Source organism: Lycium barbarum, chromosome 10, assembly GCF_019175385.1.
Source record: "Lycium barbarum isolate Lr01 chromosome 10, ASM1917538v2, whole genome shotgun sequence".
In the NCBI taxonomy this organism is placed as follows: Eukaryota; Viridiplantae; Streptophyta; class Magnoliopsida; order Solanales; family Solanaceae; genus Lycium; species Lycium barbarum.
In genome coordinates this window covers 96673480-96697463 of record NC_083346.1, presented here as the reverse complement: position 1 = coordinate 96697463, position 23984 = coordinate 96673480, and the positions used below count along the sequence as shown (strand labels likewise).

The 23984-nt window shown below is 35.4% G+C and overlaps 1 pseudogene; it reads right to left on the bottom strand.

Annotated features, from left to right (window-relative positions):
* Positions 1-1767: 1767 nt before the first annotated feature.
* On the bottom strand, positions 1768-3346 carry LOC132615172 (peroxisome biogenesis protein 12-like; annotated as a pseudogene).
* Between the last annotated feature and the right edge of the window lie 20638 nt (positions 3347-23984).

Here is a 23984-nt window from a genome sequence, read left to right as displayed (position 1 = left end):
CTCGAAAGACGAACCAACTCCGAACCTGTTGCTCTCGATTATCCGTGCTTCCTCTCGCCTTGGTTCAGTAACCCTTTCTGGCTTTATTGAAGCTACTTTGTCGTCTTTGCTCTGAAGCTGAGCTATAACAACCCCTTGTTTGCCTGTAGCGATCTCTTATTCATATAGTATTTCAAATATTAAACGTAAGTTAATCTGATCCGGTATATCCGGTGTTTTTTGGGCTTGAGCCCGAGGCAAAGTAATTGAGTTATGGTTATTCAAAGGATCAGTGGCTGGAAGGGCGGCATTCTCCTGATTGATTGTATTATGCCGGTTGAGGCCTTCTCTTGAGTTGACAGCATTTGGGTCAGCTGGATCCGCAGGCGGGTTCCGTAACCCACTGTTGTTTTCATTTTTAGCAACTATCTCGTTGTTGTTCACATGCTCGGAATGACCGCTGCTTGCCATTTCGAACGTAATATTCTCTGCAAATCTGCAAACTTTCAAACAACAAGTGAAAAAAGTAGTAGCAAAAGATTAAACCACCACTATTATCCTATGCCCCACGGTGGGCGCCAAACTGTTTACCCCCAAATAGTGGACAACAATTAAATTTGTAAGTGTTGGATAAGATATTGGATAGATTTTATTATAATATAAGGGGATAGCGAATAAGTAATGATATGTATTAGGAAATAATAGTAATGGAGACTAGAAAAGAAGAGTTGATAATTGTTGTGAATTGGTCCGGTCCGGAAGAAGCTTCTGTTATCCGAGCCAAAATACTTGAGAAAATATTTATGCCACTTTTCTGATTACAATCTGTTGAATAGTAAAAAGCTAACCTAAAAAAGTAAGGGATAGCCCTCTATTTATAATAACAATAAATGGGCCTTAGTACAATGTAGAAAAAACCTTTCTAGAAAAACCCTAAAATGGATAAGGCTTATCCGTACAGTCTGACACTCGTACTGTTGTCAGCGCAAGTGGCGGAATGGTTGGATGATGCGTGACCTGCTCCATAACTGATTATCCGGACCCATATTGAGCGTGCTCTTTAGGCTCGGATTTACCATGTCCGGTAAAATACTTTCGGTGTTGAAGCAGAGTTGAACGTATTCGTGACCCCTCGGCTCCATCCTTTACTCTGGTTCCCATCAGAAACAGTTATATAACACAACAAGAAACAGTCAGCAGCTAAAGCAGCAGTCCAAGAACGACTGAGTTTTAGAAAGTTGGGTATTTCGGTTTAATCAAATTACTGAAATATTGATACCTTTAATTCGAAAATAGAACCAAATATCAAAATTTTAGAAAAAAATAAAATCGAGACCGGATCGAAGAATTAAAATCAAGCAACTAAATTAATTCGGTTTGATCCAATTTTTTGATATTTATGCCTACCACTACTTTCAATCTTTACCACTTCACTGTATGCTCAATAGAAAGGGTATAGTCTTGCTATCGACGCGATATTCTGGAAGTATATTTCACTATGTATGGCATGGAATAGAAGTGTCATACTTGAGCTTCAGATCTTTGATCAACAAAACCAAAAAGTTTTACAATAACAAAAACTTTTATAACATTTTTTTCCCTTGGTTATTATTTGCATTCTAAATTTTGAACTACAACAATTACGCAAAAGCATAATAAACTCAACTATTTTTTGCTGCAAGGCAATGCCATGATTTGGGCCTTGGAAACAAGTTTCACATATAAGTTATAATCTCATTTTAGAGCAAATTTCCGATCTTATTCATCCCTTCTGATCTTGGGTAGAAATTAAACATCATGAAATAGTCTTCTGATCTGATCCACCGTTGCAGGCATCAGCGTCATAGGGCATCGCTTATATAATAAGAGTCATATCTGAAAACGCAGGAATAGCAGAAGACACTGTTCTGTCTGAAGGTAACGAAATTCCCTCTTTTGCAACCTTTGGGGGTGGAGGAGGAGGTAGGGGTGGATAAACCGTTGGAGCTGACATCCTTTCTTCTGCTGACTGGTACCACCACTCCATCATTTTAAAGAAAAAAAACCGCAGCAATTAGGCCAGTTTGAGCATAGTCAAGAACTCCATAGGCACAACTTAGTAAAGCACTTTGTACTCCCTTTAGCCAAGGGGGTCCCGAAAGTCCCTCGCATTCACGACTTCTTATTTTAGAACCTAGAAGAAGTATCCATCCCGTAGCCCAGCAAACATGAATACCAAGAGCATGGAGTCCCAGAGAGTAAAATCCAGTAGCATCCAACAAATACAGTAGCATGTAAGCAAATGATAAACCTTCATTTCCAGCATGTATCCATGGGTAGCAAGCAGCTATGACCTTTCTGATTTTATTTCTCAAACGCTCTCTAACTGATTCTTCTGTATCCGAACCGCTCGTTGAAACTATGGGGCTCCCACCTCCATCAAGATAGTCAGTTTCACCAAATCTTTCATCTTCATGGCCCGATAAGCTAGCTTGAAGAGCAGCCTCTCTTTCTTTATTGTAGATTGCATGCAATTTTGATCTAAGATATGGCAATATAACCAGAAACACAACAGAAAGAACTTTTTGGCAATTCTCCAACCCAGTGTGATTAATTTCTTCTCTGGCGTCTAGACATTTGTTATCTCCCTTAACTTTTAACTATCCTTCTTCGTAGGCCATATAAAGACTCAACAAAAGACCCATCTATAGTTCGTAAGCTATGCGTTTCAAGAACTAGCGTAAGCAAAGCAAAGCACTCATCCTCGTAATCTAGAACTTTGTGGATGAAAGGTCTTCTTAAAGCTAAAACCCAAAACCTAGAAAATTTAGTTGAGCAAATTAGGAAAGTGAAATCTGAGGTGTTCAACGGAAGAGAACCACCAATCTTCAGCTTCACCATCAATAAAAGACGCTGATTTTCTCCGATATGGAACAACTTTTCGCACCCCCAAGCTCTCACCAGGCGCCGTTTATCCATATCCACGGAGTTAGTTCTTAGATAAATTAAATCAGATCTATCCCAACCAGGTAAAACCTTCTTCTACTCGCTCAACTTCCCTTTAATTTGGTTTTGCGGCTATAAAAATGTGTAGATTAGCTCAAAATGCGATTTCCCCCTTTACTTGAATTGTTGTATGCTTGATTCAGAATTTTGCTTTGATGTATCTGTCCACCTTCTCTATTTTTCTTTTGCGAGCTTGAATTGTTGAATTAGTTGCCCGTTATTTCCCGTTTATGATTCCATCTTCTTGAATAAGAAATTTAACCCTCTGATTGTGTAAATTTGTATTAAGTATTTGCCATCAAAATTTGATGTTAAACACCTACTACATCTTAATTAGCCTTGGTGAGGCTAAAAGTCTGTGTTACTCTATAGAATCAAATAGTTGCTTAATGAATGCACAATAAACTTTATTTCTCCTTTACTAACAATTCCTCAAGGGGATCTAAGGCTAATACCACCATTAGAAGACTTGTCAATATTTGAGTTACCAAGTCAAGATTGTACATCATTATTTACAGTGTTCCTAGCATTCTTGATTTTGCGATTTGGTACCTGTGTCTTGTCCAAATTAAAAAATTTTCTCCCCGCACTAGGCAGTTTAGAAAAATTTCAAAATCTAGATGTACCTGCAAAATGAAAAGCTAGCTAGGGTATTTCCCTCTCTGAACACATGATGTATTATCACATTGAAATGCACCTTCATTGCTTTAAGACTCTCCACTTCAGTGATAATACACCATGGGGGCTTGCATATACCACCTACAACATTCTTCATCAGTACAGAAAAATTAGGGGTTGTAACTCATGCTCTACACAATATGATAAACCTTTCAGCATGGCTCTAGCTTCAGCTATCACATTAGAACTAACTCCTGGTTTCCTGTCTCCTTAGAACTCAAGGATAAGGTGGTACGAGCCTATAGAACAGATCTTGTTCAAGTAAGGTCGTTTTTTATAATATTATCACCTTGAAAGAGCTCATTAAAATTGTGGCCTAAAATTAAACCATATTTAAGAGTCCCTATTCATAACATTTATATACAAATGAGGAACAAAAGCATTTGTTTAAGATTTATTGATCAATCAAATGAGACAAAGAAATAACTAATGAAATAACTTGAGATTAAAATCATCATAAACAATAGAAAGAAATGAATATACACAATATAAAGAATGAATCATAATTGAAAAGGAAAATAAATATATTAATTAATGAGATAAAGAAATTTATCATATTTTGCGGACTTATCTGCAGTAAAATTAACTAATCAAATTAAAAATTAAAAGCATGAAAACAGTTGAATATTTTGTTAGTGATTATTATATAAATTATATTTATATATTACTACTATATATAAGGTGATTTTCACCCCTCAACTTTGCTTTAAAAATCAAACTCCCCCCTCAACTTTAAACAATAGACATCCCCCCCCCCCCCCCACCCCTTTATCCTATGCAATGACTATTTCACCCTTGTTTTTTTCAATCCTCAATTTATGTAATACATTTTTATATTATATATAATAATAATTTTTTAAATCTAGGTATTTATAGATTCTTATTTAAGTTCATTAACATTATAATTAGAATTATACTTTAATGAATTTGTAACAAAATCTAATGATATTTTTTCTGATTATTATTTCAAAATTATATGCAACAAGTATGTATCGTGTGTGTGTGTGGGGGGGGGGGGGGGGGGCTATGTTGCTTGGTGGTGGGCTATGTCGCAGGGCGTTGGCTATGTCGCTTGGCGGTGGGCTATGTCGCTGGGCGGTGGACTATGTCGCGGGGTCGGGGCTATGTCGCTAGGCAGGGGGTCATGTCGCCAGGCGGTGGCCTATGCATCTCTGGGCGTTGGGGCTATGTCGCGGGGCGTCGGTCCATGTCGCCGGGCGTTGGCCTGTGCCGGTGGCGGTGGCCCATATGTATGTACATGCATGTGTGTATATTTAAGTTTCACTTCTCTCTTATTCTCTATTGTTTATATAAATAAACAAGTTTTGGTTGTCACTACTAGAATATTTCTTAAATTATAATAAAATTCATTTACAATATAAATAAATTATTTTTAGAAATTTGCCTATATTTTATAATTGTTTTTGCATTACTTGCATATAAATATATTTATAAAGTTATTATGACCTGTTATTTTTCACTTGTATAAATAAAGGGAAAATAGCTATAGTGTACCCTAACGTTTGGCCGGATTATTTATAACAGGCCTGCTATTTTTCACTTGTATAAATAAAGGGAAAATAGCTACAGTGCACCCTAACGTTTGGCCGGATTATTTATAACAGGTCTATTATTTTTCACTTGTATAAATAAAGGGAAAATAGCTATAATGCACCCTAACGTTTGGCCGGATTATTTATAACACACTCAACCTTTACGGGTGACCTATTACCCCCTGTACCTATTTATAGTTTTATTGGCATTTTTGTGGTGAGCTGGACATGAGCGTGAGGACACGCACAAGGTGCGCGTACGGTGCATATTAAACTCAGTTGACCCTTTATTTTTTTGCCACCCGGCCCTCCCAATAGCTATTTTGATTAATCCCCTCAATTTATCCATTATTGACCCATTTCAATACCACATTACCCGATTGGAGCTCCATTAAAACTTAAAAAATTGAAACCGTAACTTCAAATTAAGGGATGGATTCAAGAGGTAAGTTACAAACTTGAGTAAATTTCTCCTCTTCTTTCAGTTTTTTTCTTATATCTAGTAGGTTAGGGTTTCTAATTTCCCCCAAATTTTTGTATACATTAAGTTATGAAAGAGGTAAAAGCTACTGTCTTCAGTGCAAAATGTGCCAAAATTCAAGCCCTAAAGACTACAATGTGCAAAAAATACACAGATGATGTGAAGATTTGAAAGGAAGTCGGTTCGTTTTTTTCGAAGTGTTTTTCGTCTAAGTGTTAAAGAATGGGAAGAAAATAAGAAATGGGTAGATATTATAATGGTAAGGGCGTTTTAGTCTTTTCTCAGGCGTGTGGGGTGCTCCTAACTTTAAAAAACTAGGGGTGACATTTTAATAGTCAATAAAACACACTATAAATAGGTACAGGAGGGGTAATAGGTCACCCGTAAAGGTTGAGTGTGTTATAAATAATCCGGCCAAACGCTAGGGTGTACTGTAGCTATTTTCCTATAAATAAATATTAAAGTTTTGATTATTTTTAATAAAATTAATTTTTGTTTATTCTGCTAATTTATTTTATTATAGAACATCATTAACTTATATACTCAATCAGTATTTCTCACTTTTTTCTTCATCTAGAAGATACTATTTATTTTTTATAAGAATTTGTTACATAAATTAAAAAAAATGAAAAAATATCATGATTTTATAGAAGTAATAAAAGAAGACAAAAGTTGATAATGTAAGGGTAAAATAGACTTTTAAAAAAGTCAATTAGGATAAAGGGGGGAGAATGTCTATTGTTCAAAGTTCAGGGGGTAGTTTGATTTTTAAAGCATAGTTGGGGGGTGTAAACGATTTTCACCCAATATAATGGGGAAACCCTAACTTTTGTAGTCCTCACATAATTTTTTTGTCCATTTTGTAGCACCCCCTTTTTGGGAGGATGTCACTTACGAAACAAAAGCAAATTTCATACCACAACGCTCAGAAGAAATTTATTTGATAAGATATTCACAATAATTTAGTAGTGGAAAGAGACCCATGTAAACAAGTTTAAAAAATGCATACCTAAGTATGTCACATGGATCACGAACAAGTCCCCAAAAGTGTGCAAAATGAACATGCTCATGCAAATGTGATCATCATCTAAGCTTACAAATAGTCTACCTCAATTGGCCATCCTTAAGCCTTCCTCGAAACATCACCTACGAGAGTAACAAACTATCGCTAAGCATAAAGCTTAGTGACACATAAACTTAACTAACATTTCATACCAAAAAGAGAAGCATGCTATGTAAGAAGTACAACATAATAGGAATAAGCTTGTCAAAATCATCATCAAGTACTTAACGAAGGTACAATGGTTTCAAGGAAATGAAATATCAAACAAGAACTAAATGAAGGTACACTTGTTTCGAGAAAGTAAATATCATATATTAAAAGATATCAATATTCAAAATCTCACATAGCAAGAAGCTTTCCAAAGCAAGTCCAAGAATTTCCAGCATTTGTTTAATTTAGTAGTGAGCTATGAATCAAATATAAGTGCAAGAAGTAAGTTCAAGACATAAGCTCATAGACATAAGCTCATCCGAGTTATAACCAAATACTTAATCAGTGTACGACACTTCAAGAGAATCACCAACCCATAAGATAGTTCAAGATACTAATATTTCAAATATTAAGTGTCAAGAAGCCTTCGAAGCTTCAAATACCAAGTGTTAAGAAGGCTTTCGAAGCTTCAAATACCAAGTGTCAAGAAAGCTTTCGAAGCTTAAAATACCAAGTGTCAAGAAAGCTTTCGAAACTAATTCACGAAACGTCATTCAGTTAGTTAATTTCGCCCAACACATACGTCATTCCATCACATCAAGCACTATCGAATGTCAAGAAGGACTGAAGCCCCTATCAAGAAGGACCGAAGCCCCTATCAAGTAGGGTCGTCACCCAATAATCAAGAGAATCAAGAGCCATGTTGAAAGTGGCTTTCCACTCATACTCGAGAATGGACAAAAGTCCATTATCAAGACGAAATGCAAATCCAAAGTCAAGATGGATAAGATCCGAAATCAAAAAGGTTCGTCGCCCCATAATCAAGAATGCAATAATTCTCAAGCAATCCATATATGTGGGCGAATTACGTCGTCTTACAAAAATGCTTCACATAACACCAATGTGATCTTAGCATACTCATAACTCAATTTACAAAATCACACTCTCAATGATAAAGTTATCATATTGAAGTGTCGCAATATATTCTTTCTCAACCCTCCAAGCAAGTAAACTATCAAAGTAGCAACATAATCAATATGACAACAATTTAAAGTAGATATTATTTCACCAAGATTCAAGCTTCTCACAATATCTCAAACCAAATAAACTGAAAGCGAAGTTCAAGTTTAGGTGCAAACCTTGGAGCTTTAGAGCTTCTAAAGCTCACACAACCATCAAGAAGTTATAAATCCCTGAAGCAACGATCAAGTAAATATGTCAACTTCCTTAGCCAATTTCCCTTAGCTTGTACAAGGGTATATATATACTCAAATACACCATCAAATATCTAATTAAGTTCAATGGTTTCAGCACGTCAAAACTAAACACAATATCAGTGAAAATCACAATGAACTAGCAAAACAGAAATTCTGGACAGTGCTACTATCTTGTATTGTCACTTAGTTTCAAAGGGGGTAAACGACCAGGATGGACTTTGTGGCCTAATGAATGTTGTAGATAGATGTCTTGGGGTTCTATAGAAATTTAAATCACCCCAATATCAATTTTGTACAAAAATATATGCCCAAAATACTAATAGTAGCACATGGGGGTTTGTAAAACAGAATCTGGGCAGCACTTTCCCTGTACTTCATCACCTCTTTTTGAGTAAATACAAGCCAAACTAGGTTTTGGGGCCTGAACAAAAGTTATAGATCTATGAAATAGCTTTCCAGATCATCTTGGCTCACTTAAAACTAAATTTTATACAAGGAGATAAGCTTAAATACCAACAGCTGATCAGTTCAAAACGGGATTTAGCAATTTACCTCAATCGTGTGGAGTTGTTTGTGGTTCAACCAAAACAAGTCTTGATGATTGATTTAGAAGATGAATATTATGAGAGGAGAGAAGCTTTGGGGTTTTATTTTTTGTGGAGGAAACGAAATTGGAGGTGGAGAGGATAAGAGCCCAAAAAGTTTTTTTTTATATATATATATATATATATATATTACTTTCTTAAGGATGAAGGAAAAAAAGTGGTTGACCAAAATATCAAATATCCATTCCATTCCTTAATTTGTTAAGATAATAATAGTAGGAGTAGTTTACATAACTACACCATAACACTTCAAACAAGTTCAAATATCCTTGAATTCACGTTCAAGAAGCGCGAAATAAAATATATCTCTACTATTAAGATATGGTCAACCGAAAATTCAAGTGTTAGTTTAAACATTTCGGGATGTTACACATTTTACCCCGAATTCAAGCTTTAATAACCTTATAAGTTATCACCTATTTTGATAAATTTGAATAACTATATGAGCTTTTTAATGCTGTAAAGAGTGATGATGTGTAAAAGGTGATAGTGACACTACAAAAATCTATTTTTCAACCAAGTTTAAATGTTTTTGTTTAGTTTACCCCTAATTGAAGCTTTAATTATCTTGCAAGCTCTCACCCATTTTAATAAATTTGAATAACTATATGGGCTTTTTAATGCTACAAGGAGTGATGATGTGGAAAAGGTGGTAGTTACACTAAAAAAATACATATTCATTTAACCAAATTTAAAATTGTTAAAAAATTTGTTGTCTTTCTTTTATGTGGAAATGATTATTAAACTTGTTTCAAATTATTTTTTTCCTATAAAATTCATTATAGACAAGTAAAAAATTATCTTGACATCCTCTTTCTGCCTTAGTACTATTCCCTTTCCTGACCAAAGTCACTAAGGAGGGGCTGGGGCGGACTGCAATTCTTCTGAGCTTAGTCTTCTCAGAAATTCTAAGACGATTGGAGGCTGGGGAAAGGGCACTCTTGAAGAAGGGTCTGACGTACGTAGGGGTGAAGAAAGCTCCTTCTCTTATAGGAGAGGCGCTATTGAATGAAAAAGAAAGTCTTCAAGAAGTGAGAGAAGGAATCATAAAAGAAATAGCTTTCAACTAAAGACGCAGACGATTAAGTGAATATCTAAAATTGTGGTCATTTTATTTCGATCTTTCCAGACATAACCAAAGAAGGGAAAAGATTCTTCAAGTGTCTCAGATCCCAGAAGTGCATGATAAATGCCTCTAAAGCCCAATACAAGATAAAGTATTAAATTAAAATTATTTTTTTATATAGCTAAAAATATTTGAAAAAAGTAATACATACACGTTTAAATTACAATATAAATTTCCTTAAAAATAAATTAAATTAAGAAAAAATAAAAAAATACTTCATTTCTTAACATGATTTTTTTAAAGGAAAAAGAAAGATTAAAGTAAGAAAAACAAATAATTTCATTAACTTTTCAGTTCCTTTTTTATCATTTAAATTTGAAGGAACATCTACAAAAGTATTTCGTCATATCAAGACTTTATTTATTTAATTTTAAATGCTATTTTTATTTAAATGCTAAATGCTATTTTTATTTATAAGTTAACTTATTGACGTCATCATCCAACAATTGGCAGCATCAAATATTTTTTATATTACTTGAATACCGTAATTTGTTTTTCTTCCTAAAATGGGTTAGTCAATATAAGTTTAATTGAGAAAAATAAATAAGTTAATCCAACGTAAGGTAAATCTCAATTTAAATCATTAAAGACTTTAACACCAAAAATTTCAGTATAATAAAAAAGAGAAGAACTTTGATGCATGCATTTGTTTGAAAATAAAAAGGAAGTCTAAATATACTCTAAGAAAAATGTTGTTTCTAACTTACAAAATCTTTTCTATGATTCAATATTTTAGAAACATTGAAAAATTGTCGAACTACCTTTACAACTAATATAGTGTTACAAAAACGAACCAAAAAGCAAGCAAAAAAACACACAAAAAAATTGTAAATACAAATTTTAATGTAGTTTGAGCCTGGACCAGTTGACACTAGTATAGGAGTACATACTTTAGTATTTTGAGAAAATTATGGTGCAATAAGTCCAGGCCATCTAGTTTACTAATTTTAGTCGAACTCCTAAGTTATTACTTGTGTGCCCCAATATAAGATGATTAAGGGGAAATCGACATGGTATAGAGAACACTATGCCTTATTTATATTTAGTAGTTATACTTTTCCCAAATTACATCTCATAGCTATATCTTGTATGTCAATTACACAAGGTAACTAGTACAGTAAAATTATGTTGTATTTAGTATTAAAAACTATTTTCTCTCACAATCTCCTCCCATTTATCTCCATTTTCTCTCTCCTCCATCGCCTCTCTCTCTCTCTCCGCCGTCTCTCACCTTTCTCGCCTCTCTCTCTCAGTCGTCTTCTTCGCTCCTCCAGCGAGGAGCTTCTAGCTCCGGTGAACCGGAGCAGTCACCACGAATAACAGCTCCGATCAAACGCCACCACAACATCCACCCTTGCTCTGTTCGCTCCTCTGGCAAGTGTATCTCAGATCTAAGCGAACTGAGTGTATCTCAAATCTGAACCGGAGCAGTTACCACGAAATAGAGTGTATCTCAGAAATACATTTATAAATAAACTCTCCTCCACCGCCGCCATCGTCTCCAGATCCAGTCGTTTTCCAGTGTGTCGGCTCATATATGAGTTTTTTTTTTTCTGTATTTCAAATCAGAGTGTATTTTATTTTCTTGTATTTGAGATGGAGGTGTACATCTTAGTGTATTCGTTAATTTTTTAGCGTACAATCCAGTGTTTGGGGAATATTTTATTTCTCGTATTCAGTATTTGAGTGTATTCGTTATTTTTTTTAGTGAAAATTCAGTGTTTGGGAGTGTATTTTATTTCTTGCATTCAGTATTTTGAGTGTATTCGTCAATTTTTTAGTGTAAAATACAGTGTTTTTTTATGTATTTTTTGCTTGTATTTTGAAGGATATTTTTTTTGTATACAATCGATTTTAAATATAATAAAGTGAATACAGTGTAAAAGTAGCTACAAATGAATACCGTAGAGTTGGATACATTTGACTTGAATACAGCTTAGTTGAATACTTCTGACTTGAATACAGCGAAATCTCACTCAGCCAAATTTTGAATACAATCTACTGTAAAGCGTGAATACAATCTACAATACCTACAAAATGTAATTAGCAAAAACGTAGCTATGTCCGCAAAGAAACCCCAAAATGTAATCATTTATGTAATTGCCCATGATTAAGCCCTATTTTCCACAAACTGACACTCCTACTTTTCTTTCTTCTTGACTCCCCTCTCATGTCTTCTCCAGGGTATCTGTCACCACCATGACTCCGTAAAAACACATAGATCTTCTCATTTTCTCTACATTTCTTCCATATCACCGGAGCGCAATGTCAGTGGAGTTATTATCGACGATTGGGGCAATAATTTTATTAGATTTCAAAATGGACATTATGATCCTCTTCTTATTTTTATTTGAGTATTTATCTTTCTCACTTGGGCAAGACATGTTTTTTCAGTGAAAAAAACCTATCCGCTATTTTTCATTGAAAAAGCATATGCTATTTGAAAGTTACCTCTAGAGAAGGAATAATAACAGAGGATGAAAGATATAATTTAAACATTCAAAAGTTTATGTGAAAAGGTATCTAGATGCTCATTGGGAAGTATCCAAAGACTCCATTGGATATGGCTCTGGTTTATATGTAAAGATGGTTCAATATTAACGCGGTGTTGATGGATTTTCATGATGAATTGATTTTTCACTATTAATGGATTTTGAAGGGAGGAAAGTAGTTCAATATGATATGTATATATTTTCAATATCTATGTATCAATATGTATGGTAATTGTATATCCATGTATCTATGTGAACATACTAACAGATATACAAGATTATACATATGTATACATAGTTATACAGTATATACAGTGTATAAATACGAGAAGGATATGTATCTTTTACCTTTATGTGGTGTCTATTCACTATATAATAATGTAAATCCAATGTATAAAAGTATATAGCCAGTGTAAAGAAAAGTAACATTTTTTTCTTTCTTTCCTTCTCTTTGTCTTTCTCTGAGCCGAGAGTCTTTAAAAAACAACCTATCTGCCCCCACAAAGACAGGGGTAAGACCTGTATACATCTTACCCTCTCCATATCCTACTTTTGAGATCACACTGGGTATGTTGTTGTTGTTGTTGTTGTTAACATTGTATACAAGGTGTTTATTGGTGAAATTTTGGGTCTTTCAAGAGAAATAAGTATTTTCACTTACTACATCTTTAAAATTTTGTAATTTTCTTCAAGTGCAAATTTACTAAGCTTACGTGTATTGAATGAGATGAAAGAAGAGAAGGAAATGCAAAGAGACAAGAAAGAGAAAGAAGGTAAAGATGAAAGAGAATATGAAACCTGAAGATGTTATGCGTAAAATGATAAGAAACAGAATGCTAATTATAGTATCCAGCAGAGTTTTTCTTTTTGATTTCTCACTCGGTGTTCAGTGTCTGCATTGGAGCTCGACTATATTAGGATTAGCGCCGTGTAGGGCCCATTTCTAGGGGGAGTGCTCCTTACCAAGAATTTTCCACACCCAGGGCTCAAACCCGAGACCTTTGATTAGGGGAGGAGCAGCCCCATCTACTGCACCACATCATTTGGTGGTTCCGGCAGAATTACTTTACAATGGAGTCAAACTTATTCATTTTAAATAAAAAAGGCAAAGATGCAAATATACCCCTCAACTTTGTGATTAGAGAAGATATACCCTCGTTAAAAAAGTGATGCATATATACCCCTGTCGTTACACGAATGGTGCAAATATACCCTTTTGCTGATGGATTTTTTTTTTTTAAAAAAATCATTTAGCTTATTAAAAATAATGTCACATGGCTTTAAAAAATATAAGTCTACCCATTTTTAGTAGACTTATTTTAATTACAAAATAATATTAAGGACAGAATAGTAATTTATTTGATCAAACTAATAGTCCTTAGAAGCTGAAAAATTATAAGTTAGGAATGACCAAACTATTCTTAGCCAAAAATTAAGCCAAATAACCAACAACATAAATAAGCCAAAAAATACTTATAGACTAATTTAACCAGCTTATAAGTTTAGCCAAGCACCCTCTTGATTAGTTTAAACTTTAAAGGATGAGTGTATTTTATTGGAACTCCAATGGTTTGCTAGTTGTGGACAATGTAAGCACCTACGTTTTGCCAATCCTCTAAATTCTAAGCATTTTTCTTGCTTTTGTTAATAGATCAAACATGGTTTGATTTAATTATCATTTCAATTATTAATTTTCCTTTGTTAACTACTTAATTTCTTATATTTGGAAAATAAAATTTCTAAAATGTTGATTTCTCTAATTTCCCATATTTTAGGTACAAATACTTAATTTTATTTCATATATGATTTTAATTTAATTAGTATAATAAGATTTTTTATAAAGAAGAAATTAAAGAAAAGTTTTTTTTTTTTTTTTTTTCAAAAAGATTGCTTCGGAGAGCTATTTTTATTTTCTCAGATTCAATTTGCTAATTTTAATCATTGTATGTAACTCGTATATAGAATATAGTGTAGCTTAGTTTTCTTTTGGGTGTTTTTATTTGTAACATTTTTTAAAGGGTCATTTGCGTTTTTGCCTCCTTTTTGTGCTGATCTTTATTTTTTGCTCCTCAAGCCAAACAACTTTTTTGCACGACATAAGTTTATATTTTCGCATCATAATATGATACAAGTTATATCCCGTGTCCTTAAAGAACTTATGCCCCACTAAGCATAAGTTCGATTTTGAAGGGAAAAATTAAAGACCAGCCCATTTGAAGGACACAACGTGCAATTTCTTCTTTTTTTAAAGAAAAACAAAAGAAAGTAAGGAGAATGAAGGCCAAGCCCAATTTGGCTAAGCCCATTTTCCCCAAATGTCGTGCGACCTTGATAGCCCAATGCCAACAGAATGTAACTAAGCCCAAGTCCATCACCAAGTTTTTGAGCAAAGAAGCGCTGAATGTTCCAACTCTAAACTTACAAAAAATACTCCTCTCCCATTTCTGATCTCCCCTCCTAACCGGACAAGATGAGACATTGTATCACTTGTGACTTGAAGTTTAGCTATTCACAGACTCAAGAAATGGATGTGGAAGTTCTGGAGAAGAACATAAAAGAATGGTTTTGCACTTGCGCTGTAGTTTGGTTCGCAGACTAAGATATCGTAAGATTATAGTCTTTGGCTTATGCACTTGTAATATCGTTTGGTTAGCAGAATAAGTTATCTTGAGATTATAGTTTTTGGGATTATAATCCTTAGATTAATTTATCCCCGGGAGATGGGATAAAATAATACAAACTTTGATGCAATAAGGCCAAGATTAGATTTGAGACTAAATTTATACTCCCTTCATTTCATAATAAGTGACTTTTTAGGCTTATGCACACCCCTTAAGAAAGTGCTCACTCCTAGAAAATTTGTAGTATTTTTACTAACTTATCCATAATTAAATGCCTAGAAAAAAAAGTTTAATGATTCTTGATTATGTAAATAAGGATCGTTTTGGAAGAAGAAGATTTTTTTTTTTTTTTTGGAAGAAGAAGATCAATTTCTTCTTAAAATCCTAAAGCATTACTTATTTTGGAACAAAATGAAAAGCCTAAAAAGTCACTTATTATGGAATGGAGGGAGTACTTTATTTGATTAAGGTATAAATTTATCTGGGATGTGTGGATTACTTTAGATGTCATTAGCCTTAGGTAGATATTTAATTACTATGTGTTTGAACTAATTGGACTAGCTTTAGTAGAAGAAATTGCATGGTTTACCCTTCAAATGGGCTGGTCTTTAGTTTTTGCCCTTCAAATGGGCTGATCTTTATTTTTGGGAAAAGAACGTCGCCTTAAAATAAAATAATTACACTCATACTCCTCTTACTTTTGCCCCAAAAACTATTTAGTCGAAATGCCTTCAAAATTATGATATCATGTTGGTATCACGCTGTCTCTTATATAGCATGATGGTATCACACATGACTTCTTTCATTTTTTCAAAAACATTCATCAGCCCTCAATGAAACCCATATGATATATATAATATACTGATAGGATATCATAGAGGATCATGTTCATTTATTCAAAAAACACACTTTCTTTTAAAAAAAAAAACTCTATGATATGATCATCTTATATACATATAGTGAGATGATATCATGGAGGACTGCTTCAATCCTTCAATGAGACACTCCTCAGTCTTCCATAATACCATCTTGAAATATAATACCATATCCTGAGATGATATCATGGATAACTGCTTCAGTCCTTCCATGAGACACTCTCTTAGTCCTCCATGATACTGCTATGATATATAAATATATTGAGATGGTATCATGGAGGAAGGGCTTTGGGCGATGGGGGTACTCGAGTAATTATTTTCGGTCGGCTGAGTAAAAGTGAAATTAGTTTAGCAAGGGGCATGGGCATGGGTGGGTAAGTATTTTGCGTTTTAGGAGTATTTTGTGTTGTTTTCCCTTTATTTTTTACCCTTTAAATTGAACTTATACCTAGCGATAAAATTATAATTTGAAAATATAAACTTATGCCCCACGAAAAAGTTGGTTACCTTGAGAGGTAAAATTAAATACCAGCACAAAATAGGACAAAAGTGCAAATGACCACTTTAGTAAGGTTACATTGTACTTTAAATTGTGTCGAATAGTTTTAGAAGGTTGGTTTGTAGACAAGTTATATTAAGATTTAACGCGTAGCTAGTATGATTATTATTCCTTATGAACACTTGCCTTATCTTCTATTAGTGAATCTATATATAATATTATGTTATGCATAAGCAAGATGATGTGACACCTCTCTATGACCAACATTCATATTTATCTTTTTTTCTTCTTTATTTGGCTTTTTATCTCATTTTTCTAATTAAAAATTAAATATATTCATCATGGAAAAAAAATCTAATTAAATGCAAGCATAAAAAATTACTTATTGCAATTGAATGCTCAATGCTCATCTGTGAAAAACGTTAAACATAATTTGATACAAGTCATACAAGCACAAGAGCTGTGAAGGGTACGACAAATACGTGACCAGTGCCCCTTTTCTTCACATCGGTAGAATTTATTTTTTGAATTTTTCTTTTGCACCGTTTCATGCTTTTCTCCTTCTTTTTACACTACTAGTGGTGAAGGGTATTATTTGGTGCAGGACCGCAAATTAAAATTTCTTCCTTCACCACGGTTATGACCACGACCTTTTCCAAGACTAGAATGGTGAAAGTTTGCCCCATTCACTTCAGGGAATAGGACAGTACCAGTAGGTCGATTTTTATGATTTTTCATTAATAGTTCATTATGTTGTTCGGCCACTAGAAGATGTGAAATTAGTTCAAAATATTTCTTGAACCTCATTTCTCGGTATTACTGCTGCAGGAGCATACTCGAGGCAGGAAAAGTGGAGAATGTTTTCTCCAACATATCATGATCAGTGATATTTTCACCACATAATTTCAACTGAGAAATAATTCTGAACACGGCAGAATTATACTCACAGATAGATTTAAAATCTTGTAGCCTCAAATGGATCCAATCAAAACGTGCTTGTGGAAGCACGACCATCTTCAGGTGATCATATCTATTTTTCAAATTATTACATAACATAAGAGGATCTTTAACAGTGAGATATTCCAGTTTCAAGCTCTCACCAAGATGATGGCGGAGGAATATCATTGTCTTGGCACAATCTTGATTTGATGCCTAATTTTTATCTTTGATGGTGTCTGTCAGACCCATCACATCAAGATGAATGTCGACATCAAGAACCCAAGACAGGTAGCTTTTGCCAAATATATCCAAGGTAGTAAATTCACGATTAGAAAGATTTGCTATTAATTAAGAAAAAAAAGCCAATACCTTCGAGGCTTTCTAAGTATTTGCTCGAGATAGCAGAGTCTCGTGCTGATAACGTGTTAGAAAATAAAGACTATAAAGTAAATATACCAAAGACAAGTATATAGAAAGAGATGGATATATTATTCAACTTTTAACTTATGAGAGCTTTCATTGTATATTTCATATTCTACAAATGAACCTCCTATTTATAAGAGGAAAATTAGTTGGTGGCCAAGTGATTAGCTTGGTGTCCAAGTAATCTTGGTGACCAAGCTAACTACTAACTTTCTCCAAGTAAACACATACTTTCTCTCCAAGTAATTTAATGGACACACACAAATAATTAGTATTTACAAGATGTGACACTTTATAAAGGCTATAAACACATAGTGTAAAATTCTTCATCAACATTAGTTTCAATGTTAGAAATTCGGATGAATTAAAAAGGGAAGATGAGTTTTATGATAATTTCTTAAAATGAGTTCTAGAATTCCTAAGTAGAAATTGATGATGAAGTTGGTATGAGATAAGAAATTCTCTAGCCTATGCTTTCTCTAGCCTAACAACAACCCTAGCCGTCAACTTGTTCACCGACCTTGATGGCCATCACTACCGGTGGACAGCCTCCACCGGTGGATCCCCAACCTAAACCTAAGCCTATACCAGCGAATACAACCAATAATTTTCCTGTTTCTAATAACCCTACGATTTTGCCTACTGATCCTAACCAAACTACAACACCATCAACAGCCACCAATGATACTAATACAATAATAGCCCCTACAAATACCAATCAAACTTATGCAAATATTTTTAAACCAGCCACTACCAATACAAACCAAATAACAATACCACAAAAACCTATAACTTATGTAGATGGGGAACTATACATAGCATGGAGATCATCAGAAGTTCAGCAGATGATTATCAAAGAGAATTTACAGTATGCAGTCTTGGGAAAGTTCTCTTATGACAATATTGACATTAAGGAATTGAGAGATATTATTCCAATACAGTGTGAAATCAAGGGAACGACTACAATTGGACTTATTGAAGAAAGACATATTGTCACGACCCGAACCATGACCTAGGTGTAACACGGTACTCGGTGCCTAACTGCATGTGACCGAGTGAACCCATAGGCTGGCTGAATCAACATGGGATATTAAAACATACAAGAATAAGGAAATAATACTAACACATATTGATCTACTAAAAAGTATGACTGAATTATATTAAATGCGGAATTTACTATTTAAGTCTGAAACATCTGAATAAATAGCCAACAAGGCTAACACATCAAAGTCTGATAATATATGACTGAATGAACTATGTCTATGAAGCCTCTAATGAATACTGAAAGATAACTGTCTAAAACTGGAAAGACTGAAAGCAGGATAATGCCCTGGAGGAACTGGGGCTCACCAAGTAGCTGATACGAGTAGTCCTAGCTGGTTGAATCGTCAACCAGTATATCTTTGCCTACATCACGAGATGTAGGCCCCCAAGCAATAACAAAAGGGACATCAGCATATTTAAATTGTACTGGTATGTAAAACAAACTGAATGAAAGAACTGTAAGTAATGAAACTGAAACTTAAACTTAAACCGAAAGCTGACTGAACGAAATATGTGAAGTAAAGATAAGAATACTTCCTGTTTTCTGAATGATGAATCACCTGTATAACTGTAAATATAAACTGTGGCCTAGGGCCCAAATAAATATCCATAAAAACTGTGGCCTTAGGCCTAAGAAATACGTATGCATAAACTGTGGCTTAGGGCCCAAAAATACAGATACAGGTGTTCAACATTAAGAAATTTACAAGACTAAGACTGACTATAACTGATAGCATGATAACTATTTCTGATTATGGAACTTAAGAAAATAACTGATTATACACTGACTGAGACTCATATGATGTCAATACACAAGTCTATAATGATTACGTACTGAGTTCATGATATTCAAAATGATCATCATGAACGAATTATGGAACTATAACCCTAAAAGATAGCAGTTCTACAACTATTCAAGAAACTAGGGTTAAACTTTATTCTGAGTCAAATTACTGATAAGCATATAGAATGAGGCGTAGGGAGAATCATAAACATTCCCTAACGTTGATAGCTAGCCTCACATACCTGTATACGCTCCGAACTTTGCAAAAAAGGTCTGAACTTTGAGAAGAATCCCAAAAGCCTAAGTCTTGAACCCTTATATGGATTTTCTTGAAAACCTAGGTTAAGAACAATGAATTCTTGCTTAATGTTCATAAATATATGTTAGAATCCACTTGGAATAGTCTAGGATTTCTTACCTTAGTGTTCTTGGTGATGCAGGAGGAGAGTAGGTCATTATAGGGTTCAGGAATTTGAAAACTAATAAAATAAGGTTGAGTCTACGTATTTATACTATTCACTCAAGCGGACGAAGTATGGACGCAAAGTATGTCCCGTACTTTGAAGTACGGGCCGCACCTGGTGGCCCGTACCTGGAATGTCGAATTCCAGTAAGTAGTTAATCTCCATTGTGAAGTACGGGTACCAGGTACGTCTCGTTCTTTGAAGTACAGGCCGCATCTTGTGGCTCGTACTTGGAATGTCAAATTCTAGTGAGTAACTATTTTCCTATCAAAGAACAGGATAGAAGTACGTCCCGTCCTTCTAAGTGCGTCCCGCACTTGAAGACCTGTACTTGGCCTGAAATTTCCAGTTTCCAGCTCCAGCGCTTTTGTCTGATTTTCTAAGTCTAGAATCATGGTCAAATCTTAGTTGAAGGTCTGAGGTGTTACAATATCTCCCCCTTGGGATCATTCGTCCTCGAATGATGGGTTCTGGTAAGAAGTGACTGCTGAGACATGTGTACATTAACTGACATGAACACATGAAAACTGAACCGAAAGGGATACTAAACTAGTTAGCTTGCTAAACTGGATAGCTACTGAACTGACTAAATGAACGCTGGGCTGAGAGACTACTAAACTAACTGAATACTGGAAACAGGGAAACCATGAAAGGAAATCTGAATGGCAAGATAAATTACCTTCAACGCTTTCTGCTGACTCTTCAAAGAGATGGGGATATCTGGACTTCATGTCCTCTTTTGCTTCCCACGTAGCCTTCCCAACTTTCTGACTCCTCCAAAGGACTTTCAGTGAAGCCACTTCTTTCGTTCTCAACTTGCGGAGCTGACGATCAAGGATCTCCACTGGAACTTCTTCATAAGTCAAACTATCATTGACTGTTATGCTATCAGACGATCATTGACTGTTATGCTATTAGTCGGGACAACCAACGAGAGGTCTCCCATACACTTTCTCAACATGGACATATGAAATACTAAATACACAGAAATCAGGTCTTGTGGCAACTCAAGCTCATAAGCCACTTGAGCAACTCTTCGCAGGATTCTGTATGGTCCAATATAGCGGGGACTAAGCTTCCCCTTCTTACCAAACCTCATAACACCCTTCATCGGTGAGACCTTAAGAAATACCCAGTCATTAACTTGAAACTCTAAATCCCTTCGTCTCACATCTGTGTAAGACTTCTGGCGACTCTAAGCCATTTTCAACCGCACCTGAATTAACTTGACTTTCTCCATAGCCTGATAGACCAAGTCTGGTCCTAAAAACTCTGCTTCACCAACCTTAAACCAACCAATTAGTGATATACATATGCGCCCATACAGAGATTCATACGGTGCCATCCCAATCTAGCATGGTAACTGTTATTATAAGAAAACTCAATAAGAGGCAAGTGATTATCCCAATTACCTTTGAAATCAAGGACACATGCCCTCAACATATCCTCAAGGGTCTGAATGGTGCTCTCTGCCTGGCCATCTGTCTGAGGGTGAAAAGCTGTACTGAGATTAACTTTTGTACCCAATCCTTTCTGAAAAGATTTCCAAACATTTGCTGTGAAATGGGCACCATGATCTGAAATAATGGACACTGGAGTCCCATCAAGTCTGACAATTTCACGAATATACAACTTGTCATAGTCCTCGGCTAATTCTGTTGTCTTAACTGGCAAGAAGTGAGCTGACTTCGTATGTCTGTCCACAATCACCCAAGTCGAATCATGCCTCCTCGCTGAATGAGGTAGACCTGTGAGGAAATCCATGTTTATCATCTCCCACTTCCAAACAGGAATATCAATAGTCTGAGCCAAACCACCAGGTCTCTGGTGTTCGATTTTCACTTGCTGACAATTCGGACAGTTAGCCACAAAATCTGCTATATTCTTTTTCATATTGTTCCACCAATAAATCTCCTTAAGATCATAATACATTTTCATAGAACCTGGATTAATGGAATACCTGGAATGGTGAGCTTCTGACATAATTCGCTCTCTGAGCCCATCTACATCTAGAACACATAATCTGCCTCGGTATCTCAGGGTACCGTCATCTCCCGCTTGTTCAAAAGCCGTCGTCTTATGCTTGTGAATCCCCTCTTTCAGCTGCAACAAGCAGGGATCCTTATACTGCTTCTCCTTAACTTCAACGACTAAGGAGGAAAGAGCTCTATTCTGAACAACCATGCCGCCATCCTCGAAGTCTAGAAGTCAAACTCCAAGACTGGCCAAACGGTGAACTTCCTTGGTCATAACTCTCTTATCTATATCAACATGAGCTAAACTTCCCATGGAACGCCGACTAAGAGCATCGGCTACAACATTTGCCTTCCCTAGATGATAGAGAATATCCACATCATAGTCCTTAAGCAATTCGAGCCATCTTCTCTGCCTGAGATTCAACTCTCTTTACTTTAAAATATACTGCAGGCTTTTATGATCGGTAAAAATATCCACATGCACTCCATACAAGTAGTGACGCTATATCTTAAGTGCAAAAACCACAACTGCCAATTCCAGATGAGTCGGATAATTCTTTTTATGAGCCTTAAGCTATCTAGATACATAAGCCACTACTTTACCATGCTGGATTAGAACACATCCAAGACTAATTCCTAAAGCATCATAATATACTTCGAACCCTACGGTTCCTTCTGGTAGCGTCAAAACCGGAACAAAAGTCAATCTCTTCTTCAACTCTTCTTCAACTCTGTTCACATGCATATGACCATTGAAATTTGAGCTTCTTCTGAGTTAGTCAACAGAGCTGAGATAGAGGAAAATCCCTCTACGAACCTCCTATAATAGCCTGGTAGACCCAAGAAACTTCTGATATCTGATGTTGAGGTGGGTTTGGGCCAATTATTAATAGTGTTAATCTTTTGAAAATCAACTGTCACACCTTCACTTGAAATCACATGGCCTAAGAATGCCACTAACTTGAGCCAAAACTCGCACTTTGAGAATTTTGCATAAAGCTTGCGATCCTTGAATGTCTGCAATACTATTCTGAGATGTTCTGCATGATCAGCCTCACCACGGGAATACACTAATATGTCATCAATAAATACAATGACGAATAAATCGAGATACGACTTGAAGACCCTGTTCATAAGGTCTATTAAAGCTGCGGGTGCATTCGTCAACCCAAACAACATGCCAAGAAATTAGAAATGATCGTAGCGGATTCTGAAAGAGGTCTTAGGAATATCAACTTCCTTAAACTTTAGCTGATGGTAGCTTGATCTGAGGTCAATCTTGGAATAACACTGAGCACCCTGAAGTTAATCGCGTAAGTCATCAATTCTGGGAAGAGGATACTTGTTCTTAATGCTGACCTTGTTCAACTGGAGATAATCTATACACATACGTATGGATCCATCTTTCTTTCGTACAAACAAGACTGGCGCGCCCCAAGGTGAGACACTTGGCCTTATAAATCCTTTGTCAAAGAGATCTTTCAACTGAACTTTTAACTCTTTCAATTCTGCTAGGGCCATTCTATATGGCAAAATAGATATCGGCTTAGTGCCGGGAAATAGATCAATCCCAAAGTCAATATCTCTATCAGGAGGGACTCCGTGTAGATCATCTGAAAACTCATTCACAACTGGTACTGACTGGAGAGTCGGAGGCTGGGCATCTGTATTTGTGACTCGAACTAAGTGGTAAATGTACCCCTTGGAAATCATCTTTCTGGATCTAAGATAGGAAATAAATCTACCCCTAGGTACTGCTGAATTACCCTTCCATTCTATGAGTCCGTTGGGAAAATCAAAGGTTACTATTTTGGTTGTATAACCCACTGAGGAATAACAAGACTCTAACCAATCCATACCCATGATTGCATCGAAGTCTACCATCTCTAATTCTATTAAATCTGCTATGGTTTTGTGATGATAGTCTAACACTGGACAACCCCTATAAATACATCTAGTTATAACTGATCCCCTAACTGGTATGGCTACTTCAAAGGGTTTACGCAACTTTTCAAGTTCTATCCCAAATT